The following is a 21,639-nucleotide window of genomic DNA, read 5'->3' as shown; positions in this document are numbered from 1 at the left end:
CCGCGCTCCACGCGGCAGAGTTAACACTACCAAAGATCCTACACACTTTGATTCTTCACACGACCCATCGATGTAATCGTTCGATAGCAGTTTTCCCTAGGCAAGACCCAGCGTAAAAATACAAATAATATTTACGAAACAAACCAATTATACATCGACATGAGTGCATAAATATATATATACAAACAGTAAAACAATTACAATATATAAAGAGACAGAAATGTCATATCTTGAGGTAACAAAACAAGGAAAAAAAATAATAGTACAATAGATGGAAATAGGAGGATATGCATTTCCGGCGTTACATGCTCGGATGAGTCTCGTTTCAAATTGTACGGAGCAGATGGGCGTGTACGGGTATGGATACAACCTTATGAATCCATGGACCCTACATGTCAGCTGGGGCCTGTTCAAGTTGGTGTAGGCACTGTAATGGTTGGGGTGTGTGAAGTAGGAGTGATATGGAGCCCTTGGTATGTCTAGGTATGACTCTGACAGTTGACATGCACGTCTGATCACCTGCTTCCATTCATGTCCATTGTGCATTCCGACAGACTTGGGCAATTCCAGTAGGACAATGCGACACCCCACAAGTCCAAAATTGCTAAAGAGTGGCTCCAGGAACACTCTTCTGATTTTAACACTTCCGCTGGCCACCAAACTTCCCAGACATGAACATTATTTAGCTTGAATGAGATTTTCACTCTGCAGCGGAGTGTGCGCTGATATGAAACTTCCTGGCAGATTAAAACTGTGTACTGGACCAGGACTCGAACTCGGGACCTACGCCTTTCACGGTCAAGTCCTCTACCACTTGCCCGTGAAAGGCATAGGTCTTGAGTTCGAGTCTCGGTCCGGTACACAGTTTTAATCTGCCAGGAATTTTCACATCAGCGCACACTCCGCTGCAGAGTGAGAATATCATTCTGGAAACATCCCCCAGGCTGTGGCTAAGCCATGTCTCCGTAATATCCTTTCTTTCAGGAGTGCTGGTTCTGCAAGGTCTGCAGGAGAGCTTCTGTTAATTTTGGAAGGTAGGAGACGAGGTACTGGCAGAAGTAAAGCTGTGAGAACGGGGCGTGAGTCGTGCTTGGGTAGCTCAGTTGGTAGAGCACTCGCCCACGAAAGGCATAGGTCCCGAGTTCGAGTCTCGATCCGGTACACAGTTTTAATCTGCCAGGAAGTTTCATTATTGAGCTTATCTGAGATGCCTTGCAACATGCTGTTCAAAACTGATCTCCACCCCCTCTTACTCTTACGGATTTATGAACAGCCCTGTGGGATTCATAGTGTCGATTCTCTCCAGCACTACTTCAGATATTAGTCGAGTCCATGCCAAGTCGTGCTGAGGCACTCCTGCATGCTCGTGGGGGGCCTACCCTATATTAGGCATGTGCACCACTTTCTTTGGCTCTTCGGTGTAGGAGGGAGAGACTGATATATGGCTTAGGCCTACTTTAGCGGTGGGTTCCAGAAACATTACACCACGATATTTCGCGGATTACAATGAACACACTGGTGTATCTGAATGGGTTACACTTTAAAACAAGCATGGAAAAATTCACACAAATGCGTCGAAAAAGCCGTAATATCCGGGCTTGATAATGGCCTAAGGCCGAAATTGCAATAGTGTGTAATGGCTCTGAGCACTATGGGACTTAACATCTATGGTCATCAGTCCCCTAATAGTGTGTAATAAAAGCGTATAACAGTCACTAGCGTAAAGACGATGTCCTACAAAACGAGCTGATCTTCTTTGAACTTTTTCAATGTCCTCTTCCTATGTGTCTGATGCAGGTCCTACACTGTACAGCAGTACTCTAGAAGAGAATGGACAAGCATAGTGTAATAGTGTAAGCAGTCTCTTTAGTAGACATGTTAAATTTTCTAGGCATTCTTCCAATAAACCAGTCTCTGGTTTGTTTTCCTCTATGTGATTGTTCCAGTTTAAGTTATTTGTAATTATAATTCCTAAGTATTTAGCTCAGTTTAAAGTCTTCAGATTTGTGTCATTTATCGTGTACTTTTATTTTAGCGGAATTACTTTTAGTACTCTTGTGTATGAATTCACACTTTCCATTATTTACAGTCAACTGCTAGTTTCTGCACGATACAGATAACTTATCTCTCAAATCGAATGGAGATTATGCTGAAAAATAGGGTTTTATAGCCAAAAGCGTGGGGGATCGTATATTGTGTTGGACTCCTGAATAAAACCAACCTGCTTTGAGAAACAAAGTGTTGCAGCGCTTACTGAATGCTCCTCGTATGTGTAATTCATATACAGAAAACTTGCAGATGTAACTGTTACAATTTAACAAACTTAATAACATAAAAGAACAAAATAATTCACTAGTTGTCTACCAGAGTACTTCGCCTTTAAAAGGATCTGATCTGTGTAGATAATTACTGCAAAATTTGGTGATCTACAGTGGAATAGTAGGTGTTGAGCCAAATACTGTTGTTAATAATGGTTAGTGCAGTGGTATTCACATTTTCATGTTTGATAGTGTAGCCAAAAAAAGTGCATTTATTGCATCCAGTAATATAGTGCAATGGTTCATTAAAATGACTTCTCGTTGTTTTGAATAACAGAATGTAGGGTATGTTTCATTTCGTGCAGCTCCTTTTGCAAAATTTGGTAATGTACAGTAGTATGGAAGATAGGGGTAGATTAAGAGTCATCTACCACTAATGGTGATAAAGTAATTAGTGGAATAGGTATCGGTGTTTTAATGTCATTATTGCAGCCAACAATATAGCAGAGTGGCTCATTAAAATGATTTCACACAGGTTCATGGACAGCTGTAGAAATCTTTCCAGGGATTGGCGGAAGGCTCTAAAATTGCCATTTTTCATGGAAATGAGTGACACAGCATGTCTTTTTTAGGTGCCACAAAAAATCTTATTCCAGGCAACTGATGGTTATCCACTCTATATAGAAATAAAAATGCTGTTATACCCATTTCTGGGAGTGTGGGATTCTCCCCTCTTGCAGACGCGTATGCATAGCTTTGCATCCAACATTGTTTATTGCTTTAGAAACTAAGGAGAAGGAGACTTCACAGACATAATAAGCAATAAATAAATTATTGATGATACAAGATTGCAGGGATACATGTGGTTGTAATCGTTGGCAGTAGTTTCGTCAAAATGAACTCACTAGTGCGAGGGTCTCATGCTAGTGGGGCAGCTCAGATGGATGATATTGTCATTTGCAAAAGACTCTGTCTGCCTACCTGCAAACCCTATCAGGTATTCTTGAAAAACAACTACTCTCACGCAGCTCTGTTGAAAAATATGGGGTGGAAACTACCTACATAAAAGGAAATTTCTCCAAATTAGATTAGATTAGTACTTGTTCCATAGATCATGAATACGACACTTCGTAATGATGTGGAACGAGTCAGGTTAATAAAAGGTGTCTATACAAGATATTACATTAGAAAAAATATCACATGACACTCAATAATTTTTTTTTTAAATTTACCCCTTCTGAGCTAAAGTTAGATTTAACCTTGAGTAAGTGAAGATCATCCTTTCTCCTAGTGTTGTAGCCATGTACACTGCTATTACTTTTGAATTCGTTTGGATTGTTAATAACTAATTTCATAAGTGAATATATATGTATTGTGAGGCTACCGTGAAGATTTCTAGCTCTTTAAATAAGTGTCTGCAGGATGATCTCGGATGAGCTCCAGCAATTATTCTGATTACACGCTTTTGTGCAAGGAACACTCTTTTACTCAATGGTGAGTTACCTCAGAATATGAAGGCAGAGAATGAAAATAGGCATGGTAAGCTAATTTACTCAGATGTATATCACCAAAATTTGCAATGTGAAATACATTTTTCATACATTTAAACTGATTACTTCCTGTACAGAAGCATTCAGTTCTCGCTATGTAGTAATACATCAAAGTCTTGCCCTTACCATTTATGGTTCTATCATAATTCACACTTGATGGAAGTTTATATCAATGGAAGAGTCGTATTTACAGTCACATCAGCAAAATTCATTTTAAAAGTTCTTCCGAAGTGGGAGCTTTTTAAATGATAAAGTTCCTGAATATGGAAAAGACTACGAGTTAATACAATATGAAATTATGTGAGAAACAGGTAAATGTTTGAAGTGCTTCAGCCATGGGAGAAAAGTGAGAGCCCCTATTCTAGTAGATTCCGTCAAAGTCTAATACTGTCATCTAGCAAGATGAAGAATCTGTTAGTACACATGTAAAACTTGGTTTCTGTGGTAGAGTGCAGAGTAATGCTGTGATAGCATCCTTGAACCACGAAGAGCCCCGTCAGATTGAATAGCATTATTATAATTAACACATGTACCAGTGCAAGAAAATGGTAACTAGGTTTTGATAGTCTTCTGTATTCTTGGCTGCATATGCGATCTTCTGTCATGTGACTACTTTCTTACAGTAGAATCATTTCTTTTTACATTTGTAGCAGATCAAGCCACTGGGTGCATGCCAACAGGTGCTCCAGGTTTGCAAGGTCGGCAGTTAAGCAGTTTACAAAATGTTTTAGCTTGTCACAGAAGACGTGAAATGACTGGTATAATCTCTCTCTAAGTAGAGGCTAGTCCACAATTACATGTAACTGCACTGGGGGAAGCTCCACAGCAGGGCAAAGGTGACTTTACATGTACAGTTCTGCAATCTCTGGAGACACTTGCTGTGCAGCTTACTACAGTGCTGGTTGCAACAGTGTGAGGTATGAGGGGCCCTCCCCTGAAGCATGAAGTGGTATCTGAGTAGAATGCTGTGATCCTCCATGAGGCAGCAGCTCCAAGCACAAAGATGGGTAGCAGGAGGGCTGGAAGAGCTCGCTTGTGTGTGTGGCGATGACCTGCGATTTGGAGGCATTGAAGGACAGGTGCTGCTCGATAGCCCAGTCGCTTGCTCATCGATTGCAGTTTGGAGCCAGTGCCTGACATACCTCGCACTCTCACTACTTGAGTAGAATACAGTGTTGCCTTTATAAAGAACATTGTCGACTCACTTCACCGATGGTAGGTCACTGGCATACATTGTGTAGAGGAGTAGATCTGGAACATGCCCTTGTGGGGCACTAACCAGGATGAAGCACATTGAAAGTTTGGATCCTATGCAGAAATGTGGAAGGTACATCAATAAAAGTAGGAGCACTGCAGTTGGATGTGTGACACATGTACCCTACATACAAGCAGTTTACACAGGGTGCCCTTGTGCTATATGGAATCAGAGTGTAGGCCTGTGAGACGTCGAGGAACACCAGTCCTAGATGTTTCTACATTCTGTGCCCTCTATAATATCCTCCACAAGATGTGACAATTGGTGGTTGGTCGAACAGCCTCTCCTCAGGCCACTCTGTTCATCAGGGAGCAGTTGTTCAGTTACAAGTGCTGCAACAGTCAACAAAGTTAAAGGTGCTTGAATATTTTGGACACTGCTGGCAACAGACTTATGGGTCCATAGATTGATGGCTGCCTTGCGTCCTTTCCAGATTTTGGCAATGACTGTTGCATGCTTCAAAGCCTATGGGAACTGTCCAGACATCAGCCAGAAAGAGGTACAACTTTCAGTTGGCAGCAAAGATGTGGAGGGAACAGCTGCCATAAATGCACCAGTGGCTGCTCCCATGCAGAGCAAACATGGTCCACTGAATCGATCATAGTGCTCCTATTTGGATCACTGCTATGGCTTAACACATTGATGTCCCCATGCCTGACGCTGTGTTCCCTTTGGCTGGCACAGCAGACCACACTCATGCCCAACATAACTTTTGGGACCATCTTAATAGGTAGTTATATCAAATGATGGCGTGTGGCAAAGGGGCACCCTTATCTGACCACTAGTGTATTGGGTTTTGGGTTGAAGTGGGTGTTTAACAAACGACCTATAGAAATCCAAGAAAAACAGACTGGGACTCACCTAGGAAAGATTTAAACTTCTATCTCAATAAAAAAATTCAGTGCATTTGGAGGAAATGACAGATGAAGTGACGTCTGCCATCATGCTCGCCTGCTTAGGAAACTGTCCAGTCGCCAGGAACTGCACAAACAGGGAAGTACTTGGCAGCACAGTAATCTTGAATTCCAAAGAGAGTTGGTAAGAAGACAGTTCAACTTTGTAAGAGAAAAAAGGACAATGGGCAAAATATCAGGATGCTCTTGCCAAAAAAAAAAAAAAAAAAAAAAAAAAAAAAAAAGAAAAAAAAACCTCTTGCTGTGAACCAAGTGAAACAGTCATCCTGAAGATATTCTGTGAGAAGATGGAAGGTGGAGCTGTCAGCCCAGACTTCACAAAATCCTCACAAGAATGCCATCAAATCCAGGTTGTGACGAAGCAAGCTGGGATCACTTTACTCTTCTCTTGTTTTTTCGTCTGCCTCCTTAAATTCATTTTTTCTATTTTGACTAATTACCACTAACATACATGAGTGTAAAAGAGCAAGGTTGGCCCTCAGTCTTAAGAAATACAGCACCAGGTCTAATTTTGTGCTTAGTTTTCTGTATTTCATCAATTTTCTAATTTATTTTGACTATTTCTAGTTAATATCTTTTGTTATAGGGCGAAACCAGTAATTGTTTCATGACTTAAGATTCTATTGTTGACTTACAAACAAATATAAATTCTTTATTAATTATAAACATTTGGAAGAACTACTACTATGGTTCTTTAAGTATTTGTTTGGCTCTATTCAAAAACATATTAACAAAGCCAGCCCTTAATTAATTCCAGTATAATTACCAGATTTGTCAAAGTAATGTTTGCATAACTATATCTGTTAATTTCATTATTTAAACAAATAATTTGGCCTAAGCTTTGATATGGAAGGAACTGTTAAAGAGGAGGAAATTTGTTGATCTATTCAGTTACCTGAATGAGTTATGTTTTAATTGTAATTTCTGTAAACTTAAATATCGCACAATGTATAGTTTCGGTACCTATTATTGTTAGGATATATAAAGGCCCGATTTTTGATCCTGATACTGTCAGTCCACGGCTGATTTTCAGACAAGAAACCTGTATTGGTTAGGTCAACAACAATGCATCAACTTAACTGTGAAATAAGTGTAACACAAATAGGCCATGTGTTAAAATAATAACAGTGCCTGTTCAATAGTGCCACATGTACCATGTTATTCTGCAAGAACTGTATGATTAGGTTTCTACTGCTCATAGATGTTCAACACTAAACTATTGTAGCAGTATGGTGATGTTTGCCTGCAAACTATTGATGAGCCTTATCAAAAGTTAACCAATAGCGATCTGGCCTTATTAACTGTGTAATATTGGGGGGGCTGAACAGTGAAAGTAAAGAACTGTGAACTGCAACTGCCGGCTACATCATTTACAGTAGTCAGTGCTGAACTTCCACCGCCCATTTGTCAGCCAGTGTAACAACATAGGATGTCGACACCGAGGACTATCAATGAAGAAATAAAGCAGGCGAATGTCACAAGGTGGCAAACTAAGGGAGGAGGATGGTGTGTATACAAGGACTATGCATCATGAGAAGCGGTACGTGTCCATCAAGACTCGCTTCCCTAAATGTGCTCTGACAGGATACAGACCAAAATTCAGTCCCTGTGAGGCACTGGTTTACAGTAACTAATGATACACCTGGGAATCTGCCAGAGAATGTACTGACTTCAAGAAAATCCAGTGGATGGTGAGAACGTGTCAACCATTCAAGTCAGCCCAAGTGGAACTTTTTCAGACTCTTTTGCAACAAGCAGGAGTAGGATTATTCAGCCTCCTATGTAGACTGTTTAGAGTCAATTTTGCAGCAGAAGTCGTTCCTAATGATTGGAGGACAGTGAATGTTGTTTCCATTCTAAAGCCAGCGTGAACCGATCGTAGCAAGGCAAAGGATGCAAGACGAGTATATCCTCATTTCTTTTAAAGACATCAGAAAAACTGGTTAGTGTGCACATTAAGGAAAGGTTATTAAATGAGGTTCCTCTACATGAAAACCAACACCAACACCAACATCAACCAAGGAAATCAAGTGGAACAGCATTTCATCAGCTTGTCGGGAACACAGAATCACATGATGTATACGACCCGGAGCAATCGGAGAGATCCGGGAAAAACCCGGGAATTTTTTCATCCATGAGAAAATCGGAATAACCCGGGAATTTTTTACAATCCTGGGAATTTTCCATTGGTTTAGTTTTCAGTAAAATTTTCGTAATTTTGGCTGGTACGAGCTAATACTCTAACAAGGGATATTACTGTATGCCCGTACTGCAGAATAATACTACAGCAATAAGACATGAACGAGAGAAAAAAGAGAAAATAAAACTTAAGTTACAAAGAAAATGTGACATATACAACAACAAAACACAGTACTCATACAAGCGTCTGCCAACAGCAAAATGTGTCAAAGGCTTTAGGAAGACTATGCAATGCTTCAGAACAAGAAATTGGCTACGATGAGCACGATGACACAACTGTTTACATTAGATTCGTTTGAGCAGTTGCGAGTGGGCTCATGCGCATGCGCAGTTGAGTCACGTATGATTAGTACCTTCTCACGCTTCTGGCTACAGAAGTGTGGTTGTTAGCTGTATAAGCAGCAGCATCAAGCAGCCAGATGATACACGGAAAAATTTTACTGGCGCGCACAAACCACCAGATTCACTCATTCGCAACAGGCCCAGATCTAGGGGGCGGAAGAGGGGAGGGGGAAACCGGAGTGTCTGCCCCGGGCGGCAATTTCAGCGCGGGGGGGGGGGCGCCAAATTCATATTCTTGACGAAAAAAAACTTGTATCACAAAGCGACTAACATCCAGCACACGTTGGTCTATCGATTTTTCATATGATTTTGAAACACATGCCTGTTGGTTTTTGAACATTTTTGGACACATTCTGAATTGATTTCTGAATTAATCGTAAGCTGATTTTTGAAGGCGTGCATAGTGTACATGTCGTGTCTGCCAGGGGAATCCCTGTCGCATCTAGAAGTAAACTTCCCTGCAGACAAAAGTGGACGGGGCCATTTCAGCTCAGCGGAAAAAAGCTGAGCGGGTGAATGCCAGTGTCTGTCTGTCTGGTTTACTGGGTTCGCAAATGATCAGCATTGTTATATTTACTAGTGAAAGCCATAGATTGAGACTAACAGAGTGGACATAAACGACTAACAGGAATAACAGGTAAGAAAGATTACCTGTTATCTTCTTGGTGTATCCAAGAAAATGAAATTTTGATAGAAAGTTTTTGGCCTGATCTGTACACTAGTAAGGGCCAGATGTACAGTCCCCGACCAGCAGGCCTTAAGTTCTATTCTGGGAGTAGCGCGGAAAACGCATTGTGCGAACACGTAATAAAGCTTAACCGGAGAATAAACGCGGGATAACTAAACTGGTGATTGTAGCAGGGTTAGTGAAGTTAACCAGAGAGTAAGTTTTGACATAGGAAGGAATAGTTACAGAATTACTGATGACAAGATTGTTTGTTAGAACGACGAAGGAGAAGATGAGAAGCTGGAGCCTATGAATGAAATGTGAAACTATTTACTAACATAAAGCTTTTTGCTTGTAGTAGGCCTAATAGCCATTTGATAGTGGTTCTTCGTGAATTATATTCTGTTATGGTGTAAAAACGACCTTTTGATCTAAAACAGTCTCGTTTATTTCGGGTGTATTACAATTGCTGCAATCTAGCAGACAGTGACAAAATACACGTAATCAGCTCCAAAAACAACACCAGTCTTGGTTACTATTTGTATTAACAGCTTTTTCAGTATTCGACAACGACATTTCTTTTTTTTATATACCAAACTTCGATGAGGTGATGATTCTTTTCTCAGAAAGGAAAGCACGCCATGTAAAGCCATAGCATGATAAGAGAGAGAAAAAAACGCTAGGACTTAAGGACTGAAGAAATGTGTACTGTGTCTTGTGTCTTGTCTCTTGTCTTTACTGGTTTTATGTATCCTATATTTAATTTTATGTCACACAAAACAGCAAGTTGTTAGCTAATAGGCAATAAAGACTGCAAATTTTCTGAAGAGTTCTTGTTCTCCTGGTTACAAATAATCCCATCCAGAATTAATTGCGAGTTTTATTTAAAAACAAAATGAAAAACAAAAGGGGCAGGATGTCACACCAGCTGACTGGGAGAAGGTGAAATACCACAGGACGTCTTAATGTCCACTGTCCTGAATATAGTTTGATGGCATCCATTACAAAATATACACGCTTGAATTCGACAGAGCGAAACTCAGTGACGTGCGATAGAAGAATGCTATGTGAAATGTCGTGACACTGCTCTTTGGCACACTAAAGACCAAATAACATGTCGCACATTTCCCCGAAGACACATGTTTTATGTCTCAGATTCTGCAGAATGATAAGCGCTACAAAACGAACAATTTTTGAAAAGTCGATTTAATTTTTAGCGTCCTACCTCAAACGCTGGAGGAAGGGGCGAGGGGCGGGGGGTTCCATTATCTAATATTGCCCCAGTTCGGAAATATCGTAGATCCGTGACAGTGGACTCTGTTGTGGGGAGGAGGGTAGTGACAAGTGTTTACGTTTAGTGATTTTGCTGTTTCCTCTTCGTTTATTGCTAACTTCAAATGAAAACAAAACGAATTTATGTGGACGAGAGCTATCGAGTGAATTAAAATACAGAATTTATGTGGACAAGAGCTATCGAGTGAATTAAAATACATTCACATAATTACGGAAGGCTAAAATAAGTTATTAGTTTCAGATTTTGTTTTATTTCCACATTCCCAACAGTCAAGCATTAATCGCATTGCAGAACAATGAAGTTATTTTTGCCGGTTTGCTAAAGAAATTTGGCTTTTATTACTCTTCTCCGCTGAGGCAATCTATTTATTAAAAACGAAGTGTTTAATTCCACATTACTGGCTGCTTTCAACTGTTCGCTGCATTTGAAGTGCACTTTATCTTTTAGCACGTATGGCATTATCCCAAAACAAAGAACAAAAAACGAGATAATATGGTACTGGTACTACTAGAAAATTTACATCCGAATGTGCACTTTAAGCCGAATTATGCGTTTTAGTATGGTTCACGAAATTCCGATGCTCCTGGGGTATCCTCTGATGTCTTTGTTTCTTTTATGAGGTAATGCAAGATCCTTTAATGCTTTACACATACGATCATACGGGCTACCTGCTTCATAGTAGCTGCGCAAGTGCGGTGACGCCTATTGTGTGGCACACTCTGGCAACTGATGAAACGAACTTAGTTCTAACAGGTCGCCGGAAATATTGAGAATGGTGGTTTGAAAAGCGTTACTTTCAAAGTAAATTTCCTTTTACACAAGATGAACTATGTGCGAGAATGTATGATGAATTTCTGAAATCACAGAGCTTTTTACTCTCGTTTAAAAATCAACTCTGTAAGGATGATCATTTGAAGAATTTCTAGCCCAGATGATCAGATATTTACGTCGTTATTAAAAATTTTACTGGCGCATTTGTGTGATGTATCTTAAAGTGTACCGCAAGATAACACGCACAAAAAAGATCAACATTATATATGAAAGCTTAAATTCTCTTGCAGCCGATTAATCTTCGAGACCAATATTACATGTGAAAGCTTTGCTTTTCTTGTAACAACACTATGTATATTAATTTAAACCATTAACTTTTCCTAGTTGAGTGGTCGTGCTAATTAACAGTGATGTTGCTATTGGCTGACTACATCACGTGTCAATGTAGCCTCAGGTTTTTGTAGAACAAATAGTACTCATGGGGGCTCGTGTATACTTGTAAATAACTCTGTAGAGTATAAAGTAAAAGACGATTCCAATTTTCGAAATGATGAAGGAATATTTGAAAATTACACAATTGAATTAGAAACACAAAATATTATTTTTGTTTCTATATATAGAATCCAAGGTGTAGAGATACCAAAACTATTTTTATCAAAATTAAAAATCTTTTACATAAAGTCATCAATGAGAAAAATAAAAAGGTATTACTAGCAGCTGATTTCAATATAAATTTATTACATCAAACAAATGACACAATAAAGTTAAGGACTTGATCCAGAAATTTGGTTTCAAGGTAAACTTCATGGAAATCACAAGAGAAAACGAAAATACAGGAAGTTGTATTGATGACATTTTAACAAATTATTAATTTGATGATGCAAAGAAGTTATGTGTGGAATTAGGACTCTCGGACCACTAAAAATACTTATTAGCAAAAGACATTTTACTGCTGAAAATTTAAAACAGTTCTGCTCTAAATTAGAAGAGGTGGAGTGGCAAGTTGAAGATGATACTCTAATCTCTGTACAATTTAACAGGTTTCTAGAAAGTTTCTTACATGTATTTAATGAGGTATTTCCACTTGGAGTATTCCACACAAAGCTGTCAAATAAGCTAAATTGGATCACCACTGGAATAAAAATATCCAGTTGGAAGAAAAGACAACCGCACAAGGAGTTCAAATACAACAAAGACCCTGTTCTCATAAATTATGTCAAACAGTATAAAGGCTTAATTAAAAGGGTACTGAAAGCTGCAAAAGAAATGGTAAATAATAAATACATCTTGGCTCATGAAAACAAATCAAAGGCAGTCTGGTCTGTCATAAAGTCAGAACTGAGGATGAGAACTGACAACAAAGTTATCTCCAAAATTAAGGTGGGAAATAAAACTATAACAAATCCTGCTCTGATATCAGAATCTTTTAACAATGTTTTATAAATGTATCAAAACCAGTTGCAGATGTAAATGGTTATACCAAGAAAGTACAATTAGGTCAGAAGGTGGAAGAATGCTTTAACCAATTTTAAAAAATTTCAGCCAAAGATGTAGAGAACACTACACTACAGCTCAAAAACAAAAATTCCGTAGGGTGGGATGGCATACCTACTAAAGTAGGCCTAGTTAAATCAGTTGCCAGGATAACAGTTCACCCTCTTTGCTCAATAAGCAATAAATCACTCGAAGAAGGCCCCTTTCCAGATGCCCTGAAGCACGCAGAGGTAAACCCTTTGTCCAAAAAAGGCTCAAGAGAAGATATGGGGAACTACCGCCCAATCTCTAATCTCCCAATTTTCTCAAAAAGATTTCAAAAGTGGCAGTAATGCAAATCAAAAAATTTATAGAAAAATCAAACATATAATCAATACAGCTTTCGTAAATGCAAAAACAAGATAGATGCCATAAATGGATTTGTGAAAAAAATTTGTTCTGCCTTAGACAAGTCTAGCAAAGTTGCAGGATTTGATTGTGTAAACCATCAATTGCTCCTGTATAAAATGGAAAAATGTGGAATTGGAGGCCGTGTTTTAGAGTGGTTCAGGTCATACCTCACAAAGAGAAAACAAAGAGTAGTTATATCATCAAGCAAGGGAAATTTCTTCTCTGAATGGATGATTATTTTACAAGGCATTCCACAAGGCTCAATTCTGGTTCCAATTTTATTCTTTCTTTACATAAATGACTTGCCACTAAACATATATTCATACTCCGTTTTATTTGCTCATGATACGCCTGCCCTCATCGAAAGCAATCACTCATAAAAAATTCCCTCAACTGCCACAAATCTACTATACAGTTTAGAAAACTGGTACCAACTAAATGGGTTATAACTGAATATTAGGAAAACACATTTGCTACAGTTTAAAACTAAAAACTCTAAGATAAATGAAATTCATATTACCTGCAAAAACCAGGAACTGATAGAATCAGATTGTGTTAAAATTTTAGGAATACATTTGGACCAAAATTTATCCTTGTCTTCACATACAGAATACTTAGCAAATAAGTTAAACAGCCTGACCTTTGCTATGAAGATTTTGTCATATTCAACTAGTATGGAGATAATAAAAGTAGTTTATCACAGCTGTTTTGAAGCTGTGATAAGGTATGGCATTATCTTTTGGGGTAATACAAGCAAAATCATTAGAATATTAAAATTACAAAAATCAATTTTTAGAAATGTGTGAACATCTACATTTATACTCCGCAAGCCACCCAACAGTGTGAAATGGAGGGCACTTTACATGCCAATGTCATTACCTCCCTTTCCTGTTTCACTCACGTATGGTTCGCGGGAAGAACGACTACCGGAAAGCCTCCTTGCGCGCTCGAATCTCTCTAATTTTACATCCGTGATCTCCTCGGGAGGTATAAGCAGGGGGAAGCAATATATTCAATACCTCATCGAGAAATATACCCTCTCGAAACCTGTACAGCAAGCTACACCGCGATGAAGAGCGCCTCTCTTGCAGAGTCTGCCACTTGAGTTTGCTAAACATCTCCATAACACTATCATGCTTACCAATTAACCCTGTGACGAAACGCCCCGCTCTTCTTTGGATCTTCTCTATCTCCTCTGTCAACCCGACCTGGTACGGATCCCACACTGATGAGCAATACTCAAGTATAGGTCGAACGAGTGTTTTGTAAGCCACCTCCTTTGTTGATGGACTACATTTTTTAAGGACTCTCTCAATGAATCTCAACCTGGCACCTGCCTTACCAACAATTAATTTTATATGATGATTCCCCTTCAAATCGTTCCATACGCATACTCTCAGATATTTTACAGAAGTAACTGCTACCAGTGTTTTTTCCGCTATCATATAATCATACAATAAAGGATCCTTCTTTCTATGTATTCGCAATACATTACATTTGTCAATGTTAAGGGTCAGTTGCCACTCCCTGCACCAAGTGCCTATCCGCTGCAGATCTTCCTGCATTTCGCTGTAATTTTCTAATGCTGCAACTTCTCTGTATACTACAGCATCATCCGCAAAAAGCCGCATGGAACTTCCGACACTATCTACTAGGTAATTTATATATATTGTGAAAAGCAATGGTCCCATAACACTCCCCTGTGGCACACCAGAGGTTACTTTAACGTCTGTAGACGTCTTTCCATTGAGAACAACATGCTGTGTTCTGTTTGCTCAAAACTCTTCAATCCAGCCAGACAGCGGGTCTGATATTCCATAGGCTCTTACTTTGTTTATCAGGCGACAGTGCGGAACTGTATCAAACGCCTTCCGGAAGTCAGGGAAAATGGCATCTACCTGGGAGCCTGTATCTAATATTTTCCGAGTCTCATGAACAAATAAAGCGAGTTGGGTCTCACACGACCGCTGTTTCCGGAATCCATGTTGATTCCTACAGAGTAGATTCTGGGTTTCTAAAAATGACACGATATGCGAGCGAAAAACATCTTCTAAAATTCTACAACAGATCGATGTCAGAGATATAAGCCTATAGTTTTGCGCATTTGCTCGACGACCCTTCTTGAAAACTGGGACTGCCTGTGCTCTTTTCCAATCATTTGGAAACTTCCGTTCCTCTAGAGATTTGCCGTACACGGCTGTTAGTAGGGGGGCAAGTTCTTTCGCGTTATCTGGATAGAATCGAATTGGTATTCCGTCAGGCCCAGTGGACTGTCCTCTGTTGAGTGATTTCGGTTGCTTTTCTATTCCATGGACACTTATTTCGATGTCAGCCATTTTTTCGTTCGTGCGAGGATTTAGAGAAGGAACTGCAGTGCGGTCTTCCCCTGTGAAACAGCTTTGGAAAAAGGTGTTTAGTATTTCAGCTTTACGCATGTCATCCTCTGTTTCAATGCCATCATCCCAGAGCATCTGGATATGCTGTTTCGATCCACTTACTGATTTAACGTAAGACCAGAACTTCCTATGATTTTCTGTCAAGTTGGTACATAGAATTTTACTTTCGAATGCACTGAGCGCTTCACGCATAGCCCTCCTTACGCTACCTTTGACATTGTTTAGCTTCTGTTTGAGAGGTTTTGGCTGCGTTTAAACTTGCAGTGAAGCTCTCTTTGCTTTCGTCGCAATTCGCAGTAGTTTCCTAACTTTGTTGTCGAACGACAATGGGTTTTTCCCGGCCGTCACAGTTTTACTCGGCACGTACCTGTCTAAAGACCAAAAGAATCTTGTCGCCCACTGTTAAGAAATCTAAAAATATTAAGTGCCCCCTGTTTGTACATCTATGAACTGATCATTTTTGTATACAGTAACCCTTCATTATCCACAGACGACAATTTTAAGCATCAATACAGCACTAGGAATAAGACAAACTTCATGCTTCCTACTCACAGGTTAAAGTTATATGTACAAACCCCAGGATATATGGGCACGGAAATCTACAGCATGCTAAAAAAGGAATAAATAAACAGCATGGAGCTAGGGCAACTGAAACCAAAGCTGCAGAAGTTATTAGTGGAGAAATGTTATTACTCCGTAGAAGAATTTATGAATGCTGATGTGGAAGTCTGAGCAAGGAAACATCACCTGTAAATTAAGCATAAGTGTTAAGTTTGGTGTCACGTAAATGATTGTAAAAATATATTCACTACGTAAACGCTGTTGTTATATATTACCTTGTAATACATGTAAACTGTTGTGTTGATATATTGTTTTTGTAATACTGTATATACAAATTGTAATTAAAATGTAATGTTGACGAGTCCCCAGTACATCAGATCTGTGATTTGACTTTGTATGTTATGGGATAATAAAAATTCTGATTCTGATTCTCTGAATATCCGCCGTCATCGGCTGGCGAGATCACGTGACATGAGTGAGCTATGACTGGCTTACAAAAGTGCACGGCAATCTCGATTTCAATGCTTCGCAAAGTAATACCCAGTGTTTGGGGGAATTTGAATTTATACTTTCGTAATACGAAAATATGCAACGTATTTTTATTCCTTGTTTGATCTGCCAGATACATTTTACAAAGAACAGATAAGATTGATATTAATCACAATAAACGTTTGGAACTTAAAATGTGGAAACAAATTATATCAGTTATTACATTACACCTAGCGATGGCCGAGCGCCTCTGTGCCTCCCGGCCTAGCCAGATATGCAAGAAGAAGAAGAAGCGTATGCAGCGTACATGTTGCTGTACATCACAGATCTTTCCAAAACCTGTTTTTTTCCCCCATTTATGAGACCGTAACGATTCAATGGATTGATAAGTTTTACAGTTCCAAGGAAAAGTATACTGTCACTTAACACGGGAAAAGTGTAATTTAACCCGAGAGAAAGTATTTTTAACCGGGAAATCCGGGAATTTTTTTCCTCTTCCGCGTATACAACCTGTTTTCAGGAAATTAACCTCTACATATTCCGGTATATTGAGGGGGTTTCTGTTAGTACGACCTTCAAATTCACAGTTAAAGGTGCTGAAGTACATGACATATGTAGGTGGATTAAACATACATACTGAAAGGAATACCCGAACAAATTAAAATATATTGAGATTTTTAAAATGCTGGTACAATTGATTGAGAGCCAAATTTGCAGTCTTAGCTGTTTCAATGTAGTTGCTGGTTTTGTATCATGCAGGTATGTCCTCAGCTTTATTTCTGCATAAAAAAATAATACAATACTGTATAAGAGCCATATTACTGACTTACAAAGTTCCAAATTCATAATACTAAGAATTCTTTTAAAAATTATTTAAAATCTTGGCTTGCGAATTAATACCTAGGACATTGCCACTATCATAAAAATGCTGACAAAGTCTAATGTCCCATGTTATCTTCATGGCCTAACACATATTCAAAGACGCAATGAGGAGCAGTAACTGAATAATCAGGTCTTAATACTATGTAGAATGAATGCTCATTCCAACGCACTTGTATAGCATCACTTTCCAGTAAGTGCTGTGTTTAGATCCTGTTTGCTTTGTGTTATTTAGGATAGGAAGAGATTTGACCTCATGTAGACTTTCATTTTAGGAACACACCTACCATTCTGGCGATATGTATGTGTTGTCAAAATGGAAGCAGGAGACAGATGTATTCCGCTGTCATCTCAAAATTCAGTTTCTGAACAGCCTAGATGGTTTCACATTTCCATATGTAAGTGAGGCACTATTGTTTTAATTATTCTTTCATTTGGGTCTACTTGTAACCCCTGTTGGAGCTTCTGCACTATACTTTTGTAGCACCTTTATTTTAGGGACATCAAGAACTCTCCAAACAAAAATATCAGTAACAACATGATTTATTAAATTTAACTGATGCAATGACAAATTGTAGTCAGTGCTCCTCATTGCACCTTGGAGTATGCATTAGGCCATTTAGATAACTGAATTGACGAAAGTAATGGGATACTTCCTAATATCATGACAGACCTCCTTTTTCCTGGCATAGAGCAGCAGCTCAACATGGTATGAACTCAACAAGTCATTGGAAGTCCCCTACAGAAATGTTGAGCCATGGTGTCTCTATAGCTGTCCATAATTCAGAAGTGGTGTTGGTGCAGGATTTTGCACATGAACTGACCTCACAATTATGTCCTGTAAATTTTCAATGGGATTCATGTCGGTAGATCTGGGTGGCAAAGTCATTCACTCAAATTGTCCAAAGTGTTCTTTGGATCAATCGCAAACAATTATGGCTCGATGACATGGCACATCATTCCAGACTTGGAATCATCACAGACTGGCATTCTGCCCTGTTGAAAACATTTAAACCACTCATATCGCGCGCGCGCACACGCACGCACGCACACACACACACACACACACACACACACACACACACACACACAGTGATCTTCAAGCTCCTCCATTGCACTAATCCGACAAGCAGACTGTACATGTGCTTACTTTAGTGGCTATGGTTTGCTTGCTATTTGTCCAAGTGACACAATGCAAATGGCAGTTTGTTGTCTAAACCTGTCACTACGTGCACTCAGTAGCCACAGCATGCTCTCTCTGCTGGTTGGTTATTTCAAAAGTTAAGTTTCTTTTTTAACACGCCTCATACTGTCGTCCACACTCCTGGTCTTTAAAATAGCAACACCAAGAAGGAAAGGAGAAGAGCTCATTAGAAAATTGCACTAATTGTGCATATACAGTCCTGTAGGAGGAGCGGATGATTGAATTTGTAGATGATTTGGAGAGGAAGGGCGTGGTGGTGTAGACTGCGTGTGAAACTAACCTAGCTGGGCCTCACACTGAAATGAGCTCAAATGGTGGATACTTGCAAAACATTCCACTCTGCTTCACCTCTGTGTCAGACTTCATCAATCATAGTGGCTGCAAATTGTTAAATGCCAGTTCTTTTTGACAATCTCTGACTGTGTTTGCAATGGGTGAGATCTGGAGAATGTGCTGGTACTCCTGCATGTTTGACATGTCACCGCCAAGGACGCTTGTGTGTTACCTCTACCATGCATCTATTGCTGCCACCAGTACCCTTTGCCCACTTACGTGGGCCTGGGTAGACCAAATGACAACTTTACGGGTAAATGCCATGTAGTTTGAACCGGCCATCATCATGGCCCCGAAGAACCTCGGACACTAGTTATTCCCACGGTGCGCATGGCCTGACACCTCAAACGACTTGCCCTGCCGTTTACCCGCGTGGTATTGTGGTAGGTCAGGACAGCACAGGCAACATACCGTGAAGGTGGTTACGTATATAGAACACATCAGAAGTGTAATGGCAGCTGTTCCTATTATCAGGTACACAAACCAGTGTGTTCAAATTCTGTACGCAATACTATTACTCCAGGTGCTGGCCCCATATGACAATGACTATTACTGCACTTTGTCAATGTTTGTTCTCCTCTGAGCCTCCACATCTACAGCCACACACTGCAAACCACCGTGAAGTGTACGCCCCATTGTGCAATTTATTAGGGGTTCTTCCTGTTTATTTAAATACACGTCTAGTTCCATACGACCAAAATGAGGGACAAATCTCCAAGATCATGGAAGGCATCAGTACATGAGATTAAAACATACAGGTAATATAAGATAAAATAAAATGTTTATGAACCCAAAAGAGTTAAGCCATAAGTTTAAGTAAACACAATCAACAATATAACATAAGAATCAGCTTCCTTGAAAAGGAACTCATCATTTTTGAATTCTTGTGGTAGCTTATTGCCAGCCGCAGTACGTGATCGCTATGGTCGCAGGTTTGAATCCTGCCTCGGGCATGGATGTGATTGATGTCCTTAGGTTAGTTAGGTTTAAGTAGTTCTAAGTTCTAGGGGACTGATGACCTCCGATATTAAGTCCCATAGTGCTCAGAGCCATTTGAACCATTTTGTAGCTTATTGAAAATGGATGCAGCAGTATACTGCACATATTTCTGCATACGAGTTAACAAAGTCTTGAGAGAGAGAGAGAGAGAGAGAGAGAGAGAGAGAGAGAGAGAGAGAAATGTCAAAATACCCAGACTGTTCCATTCACGTATGGAGACCGGGAAGAATGATTGCTTGAATGCCTCTGTGCATGCAGTAATTATTCTAATCTTATCCTCATGATTCCTACATGAGCGATATTTAGAGGGTCACAGCACATTCCTAGAGTCACCATTTAATTTTTGAAGTTGTGTTAGTGGACTTTCTCGGGATAGTTTACGTCTGTCTTTAACAGTCCTCCAGTTCAGTTCCTTCAGTATCTCTCTGACACTCTTCAATGCATCAAACAGACCTGTGACCATTTATGCTACCTTGCTCTGTATATGTTCAATATCTCCTGTTAGTCCTATTTGATATGGGTCCCACGCACTTGATCAGTATTCTAGAACCAGTCGCATGAGTGATCTGTAAGCAATCGTCTTTGTAGACTGATTGCACTTCCCCAGTATTCTACCAATAAACAGAAGTCTACCACCTAATTTACCCACAAATGATAATGATGTATACGAAGATGATATTTGGTTTGTGGGGCACTCAACTGTGTGGTTATCTTTACTCAGTCCAATCCTGCAACTTTCATGAATGATGAAGGAATGAGGAGGACAACACAAACACGCAGTCCCGAAGCAGAGAAAATCGCCAACCTGGCCGGGAATCGAATCCGGGGTCCCATGATCCAGAGGCAGCAATGGTGACCACTAGACCACAAGCTGCAGACACCCACGTGTGAGCCTATGTTGTCATTGCATTTCATATCCCTACAAAGGGTTACATCCCAGTCTTTGTATGTTGGCCAATTCCAACAGTGACTCATTGATACTATAGTCACAGGATACTACTTTTTTTTTTTTGTTTTGTGAAGTGCAAAATTTTACAGTTCTGACCATTTAGAGCAAGTTGCCAACCTCTGCATCATGTTGAAATTTTATCAAGATCTGACTAAATATTTATGCAGCTTCTTTCAGACTTCTTTATAGATAACTGCTTCATCTGTGAAAATTCTGAGGCTATTATTAATGTTGTCTGCAAGGTGGTTAATATACAACATGAACAGTAAGGGCCCTAACACACTTCCCTAGGGCACACCTAAAGTTACTGCTACATGTGACAATGACACTTCATCTAAGAAAACATAGGGATATATACATTGTGACATTGTATGAAGATCCCGGAGGCATGTATGAAGAACCCAGAGCCATCTGAAAAGGCTACATGCTACCACACCTGCATCCAGTGTTGTGACTGGGCATGCACCTTTCTCTACTGCTGCATCGAGAGAAGCCACAACAGTGGTTGCCACACTGGCAATCTGTGGTGCTCCGGATGCCGCCACACTGCTCATGATGATGCATTTTTTTTACTGCTTACGCATCCATTTCCTGATTCAAATTATATGGCGAGACTGAATGATACTGCACAGCTGAATAAACGTGTTTCCTAATTTGAAACTAATTCAATGAATGTGAATTCCTTGACGTCAGCT

The sequence above is a fragment of the Schistocerca serialis genome, chromosome 8, assembly GCF_023864345.2.
Source record: "Schistocerca serialis cubense isolate TAMUIC-IGC-003099 chromosome 8, iqSchSeri2.2, whole genome shotgun sequence".
NCBI lineage: Eukaryota > Metazoa > Arthropoda > Insecta > Orthoptera > Acrididae > Schistocerca > Schistocerca serialis.
This window is presented reverse-complemented; position numbering follows the sequence as displayed.